The sequence below is a fragment of the Bos javanicus genome, chromosome 15, assembly GCF_032452875.1.
Source record: "Bos javanicus breed banteng chromosome 15, ARS-OSU_banteng_1.0, whole genome shotgun sequence".
NCBI classification, from domain to species: domain Eukaryota; kingdom Metazoa; phylum Chordata; class Mammalia; order Artiodactyla; family Bovidae; genus Bos; species Bos javanicus.
In genome coordinates this window covers 37,739,886-37,745,885 of record NC_083882.1, presented here as the reverse complement: position 1 = coordinate 37,745,885, position 6,000 = coordinate 37,739,886, and positions in this window count along the sequence as shown.

Below are 6,000 nucleotides of genomic sequence, written 5' to 3'. Positions count from 1 at the left end.
TTTGGGCAGAAACTGTAAACACGTTTCAGTCAAACCCACCTTCTTCTAATCCTTCTTCTAATTTGGTGTTCTAGAGTAGCTATAGCTTAGTAGCCCCAAGTATCATAATACTTATGAGTGAGTTTAAGCAAGAAAGTTTGTTTTTCATGCAGGTACCCTTGACACAATAAACAGTGATAGAATAGGGAAAAGAGATCACAGGGTGTAGACTGACCAGTGTGGAGCCATTTTGGATCATCACTCATGATCAGCTCACTCCTTTGCAGTTTTCTTATAAGAGAAATAGTTTGTGTATCCTTATAATTTTCTAATATGAGGGACAGTCATTTTAGGATAGAGCAAAATTCAAAGGCCTTCCTCACTAATTCCAAGTCTTTAGTGATGAAAATTGACCAGAACTGTACATCGAGCTCACAGGTAGTATCTGCTATGAATAGATATAACTTCAATATAAGGGCCATTAGACTAAATTGAGTAAGTTTAATCTAGAGAGAATTTGGATGTGTATCATGTTTTGTAAATCACATACAGAGAATATACTTGAGAATCTATTCCCCTTTGTGAATCATGAAAAGGATCTAGACTGGGAAGATTTCTGTGGCTCCAAAAAAAAGATGAAAGACAAATGATCTGAAACTTCAGACTTTCACAATTTCAATTTCAGTTCTAATGTTATGAGGCCCATTGGAGCACCTTGTTGGAAAATCTAAAATCTACCTGTGGGTCCATGCCTGCCCCTTCTTTAAACTTGATAGTGTACAGTCAATGTGGTACTTAGAGATGCCTTCCCCTTCCAAGTAAATCAAATAGTGACCTATATACTTTTTGTTGTTGTTTAGTCACTAAGTCGTGTCTGACTCTTTTGTGACCCCATGAACAGTAACCCTCCAAGCTCCTCTGTCCATGGAATTTCCCAGACAACAATACTGGAGCAGCATTTCCTTCTCCAGGTGATCTTCCTTACCCAGGGACTGAACCCATGTTTCCTGCTTGGCAGGCAGATTCTTTACCGCTGAGCCACCAGGGAAGCCCTGATCTATATACTTACTGGGGGATAAAACATTAGTTTCTAACACTATTTAATGTTAGTCATTTAATGTATATATATATCAACAATAAAACAACCATCCAAGATATGAGGGACCTCAGCAAGTTAGAAAAGAGTTGCCAAGCGGAATAAAAAGAGAAAAATTTCCCTTAATTAAAAAAGGAAATTCAGTATAAAATTATCATTAACTGGTCATGGTCTCAGACATCAAATAGAAACAAATGTAAATTATGTCTTAGAGATTTAAGCCCAGACCAATAAAAATCCATTGATTAAGTACCAATGAACACAAACTAAAAGTTGAAAAATCACAAAAATACCCATGGAAGAAGTCATCATAGGTAAGAGTGATCAGAAGTAAGAAACTGAAAAATCAGACCCACAAATAATGCATATACAGGAAGTTTTTGTTTCAAAACAAACTTGTCCAACATTGTTAAATAAATTAACAAATGATGTTAGAAGCTTTATCAGTCAGCTTGGGATACCATAACAAAATACTCAGGTTGGGTGGCTTATATGACAGGAGTTTATTTTCTCAAAATTCTAGTTTCTGGGGAGTTCAAGATGAAGGTGCCAGCTGACTCAGGTAGAGGGATGCAATGTCCAGATTCGAACTGAAGAGATCCTCAGGAATTTTGTCTGGCAAGCATACAGCATCTCCCCCAAGAAAGGCTTCTCATTCTGGCTCCGGAGGTGACTTGGGGGATTATGGAATCTCATGTTCCTTCTCTGGGAACATATACCTACCTCCTTGTTTCTCCCTCTACAATGTTTCATGATCTTGGCTCTTAACTGAAACTTAGTGAAAGGTATTGGCCTTAGACCGCTTTTCTTGTCCCTGATCCTTTTTAATCCCTTACCTTCTCTCCTTCCAAGTTCAAAGCATAATCCCCTAAGTTCTCCTCACTGTGCAGTCTCAAACAGGTACACTTAATTTAAACAGCTTGTGTAAGGGATCTTAATTTAAACAGCTTGTGTAAGGGATCTGTTTTTCATTCTTTTATGTAAAACATAGGTAATAAGTTACTAGCATCCTCCAAGTACTGAGTGCTATCTATATGAGGTACTCTGGAGACTGCAAAGGAAAAAAATAGATAAATAATCCCTATTTTTAAGATCCTTAGATTTTAAGAGAGGTGAAAGAAATGTTAACCAAGTATATTATTGTCAGGGAACGTTTAACAGGAGGATTCCTGTGTACTGTTTTTGTCTCTCATAAATCCTCTGTTCCTTATCAGTTCCTGGTAACGAGTGGAGCGGCACACTGCTCCCAGGACTGAGGTCATGAGATAAAATGCATGCGTGGATTTCCTTCAGTAAACATTCTCCTTACAACAAAACTGCTTAGTCATGACCCTCTTTCTTGAGATGTGAATTGTCTTCTGACATTATGACCATTGTTAATTCCTTGTTTCCTTGATAACAGTTGCTGTACGTCTGGTTTTCTGATCTTTATCATTGTCGAAAGAAATTCCTTGTACAACAGCCTACATATCCTCACAGAAAGATCATTAAAGCACCCTTGCTCCACCAGAGACTGGGGTCCCTGTGTTTCTCTCTCTCTCTCTCTCTTTCTCTCTCTCTCTCTCTCTCTCTCTCTCTCTCTCTCCCTCCGGCTAATTCTCTGGAGTGTGGAGACCTACCGAGCTCACTCTCCTGCCCGGGCTTTCAAGACCTCCTCGAGAGGATGCCCTGTGCCTTCGTGAGCAGTGCAAGCCCTGTTCTAGGGTTTTATTGGTTTTCTGCGTAAACCAGGGAATACTAGCTTCTTTCTCTCTTTCACTTTCTTATCATAGACTCTGGACCACCAGGTTCCGGTCCATTAAAAGACCACAAAATATTATCATGTATTCAGAGCTATAATCATAGTGTTGTCAACCTTGCTGTTTGAAGTGTGGCCTTCAATTGAACAGCATTAGTGTCATTGCGGAGTTTGTAAGAATTGCAGAATCTCTTGCCCTAGCCTCAACCTACTGAATTAGAACCTATATTTTAATATAATGTACACATGAGACACCTGGGGATACCAGTGCTGCTGGTGCATGAATCATACCTTGAGACATGAGGCTGTACAAAGAGAAGGATAATCCTGCCTAGCTGAGGGAAGTGGTGAAGATGTCACTGAAATCACCCCAGAAAGAGAAAACTTTGCTTAGCAGATCTGGGGAGAGGACAGATGGATGAACAGGGAGAGGAGATAACACAAATAAAGACATAGGGGCATGAACAGTATGTTGGAGAATGGCAAGTAGTAATTGTATTGGAAAAATGGATGAATTTGAAAATACAGCCTGGGACCATATTTTGAGAAATCTTTTTATTTTAATTTTTTGGCCATGCCACATGGCATGTTGGATTTTAGTTCTTCAACAAAGGATTGAACTAGTGCTCCCTGCATTGGAAGTGTGACATCTTAACCACCGGACCGCCAGGCAAGTCTGAGAAATCTTTTATGCTATGAAAAAGACAGTAGAAAACGGGGGTTCCAGAGGTTCTTTGAGTGGAAGAGCAATAAGATCATATCTGTCTCATTGGAATGAAGAAGGTAGATTGAATGGGAGAAAGCCAGACCACAGCAAGAAGCCAGGAGGAAGTTATTGCAATAATCCAGGCATGAAATAAGAGCTGGAACTAAGACAATGGTTGTGAGAATTGTAGATACTTTGAACTCAAGTTTGTATGAATTTGTTATCCAGCAATAGATAACTAGCTCACATTTTACTACCTGGAACTGGGATCCAGAAATATTTACGAATGTGAGAGCAGTAATGAAACTAGAGAATAGGCAGTGACTGGAAGTGTTTTGAAAAGCGTACATGAGAAAGTGCAAATTTACTTGAACAGACTTTAGTAGAAATCTGGACTTTCTGGATGCCCATGGTGGGGACACCAAAGAAAGTGAGGAACATGTATTGGAACCTGGGGAAGGAAAATCCTTGTTACATAATGACAGAAACTATCAGCTATGTGAAAAGAAAAAAAATTATAAGTGATGAACTTTAGCTTTTATAGCTAAGGAGATTTCCATAAAAAGTGTAGAAGGTGCCACCTGATTTATTCCTGTCATTTATAAAACATGGGAGAGGAGAGCAATAACATGCGGGAAGAACAAAACAGGACCTAATGATTTTGGAAAATCAGCCTCTCCAGATGGCAAAAGATATAAATGGATTCACTGTTGGGAAATCATGCTCTAGAGAAAAGGCTGAGGCCGTTAATATACATTTTGCAAAAATGTCTTGAAGATCAAAAGTTAGAGTATTTAGCTACACTAAGGATTCTTTCAAGAGATTCAGAGTGCATCTCACAGATCCTTTCAATTGTGGTCAAAGAATGTCACCCGCTCTGTGTGTGTGTGTGTGTGTGTGTGTGTGTGTGTGTGTGTTAGTTGCTTGGTCATGTCTGACGTTTTGTGACCCCGTGGACTGTAGCCCTCCAGGCTCCTCTGTCACCTGCCATATCAATCAGCAAAGAATGTTAGGGCCATCAAGTCAGGAGCCATTGCAGTTGCCCCTGTTGCCCTGAGGGGATTTAGGATGCAAAAAAGCAGAATGCTGGCCCTAGATAGCTAAGGTGCATATCAAAGGAATACTTTTAATGAGCCCAGATTATTGCATCTTCCTATACACAGAAAAGCACTGAATTCATTAACTTGAGATGTCTGTTTTTCTTTAATTAGCAGTATTCTTCTGACTACCTGGTTTTTGTTGCAAAAACTACTTTTTAAAATTGATTTTTATTGGAGTATATTTGATTTACAATGCATTGTTAGTTTCAGATGTACAGCAAAGTGAATTAGTTATACATATACACTGGAAGTGAGAAATAGATTTAAAGGACTAGATCTGAGATAGAGTGCCTGATGAACTATGGCCTGAGGTTTGTGACATTGTATAGGAGACAGGGATCAAGACCATCCCCATGGAAAAGAAATGCAAAAAGGCAAAATGGCTGTCTGAGGACGCCTTACAAATAGCTGTGAAAAGAAGAGAAGTGAAAAGCAAAGGAGAAAAGGAAAGATATAAGCATCTGAATGCAGAGTTCCAAAGAATAGCAAGAAGAGATAAGAAAGCCTTCCTCAGCGATCAATGCAAAGAAATAGAGGAAAACAACAGAATGGGAAAGACTAGAGGTCTCTTCAAGAAAATCAGAGATACCAAAGGAACATTTAATGCAAAGATGGGCTTGATAAAGGACAGAAATGGTATGGACCTAACAGAAGCAGAAGATACTAAGAAGAGGTGGCAAGAATACACAGAAGAACTGTACAAAAAAGATCTTCACGACCCAGATAATCATGATGGTGTGATCACTGACCTAGAGCCAGACATCCTGGAATGTGAAGTCAAGTGGGCCTTAGAAAGCACAAACAAAGCTAGTGGAGGTGATGGAATTGCAGTTGAGCTATTTCAAATCCTGAAAGATGATGCTGTGAAAGTGCTGCACTCAAAATGCTAGCAAATTTGGAAAACTCAGCAGTGACCACAGGACTGGAAAAGGTCAGTTTTCATTCCAATCCCAAAGAAAGGCAATGCCAAAGAATGGTCAAACTACTGCACAATTGCACTTATCTCACACACTAGTAAAGTAATGCTCAAAATTCTCCAAGCCAGGCTTCAGCAATATGTGAACCATGGACTTCCAGATGTTCAAGCTGGTTCTAGAAAAGGCAGAGGAACCAGAAATCAACTTGCCAACATCCGCTGGATCATGGAAAAAGCAAGAGAGTTCCAGAAAAACATCTATTTCTGCTTTATTGACTATGCCAAAGCCTTTGACTGTGTGGATCACAATACACTGTGGAAAATTCTGAAAGAGATGGGAATACCAGACCACCTGACCTGCCTCTTGAGAAATCTATATGCAGGTCAGGAAGCAACAGTTAGAACTGGACGTGGAGCAACAGACTGGTTGCAAATAGGAAAAGGAGTACTTCAAGGCTGTATATT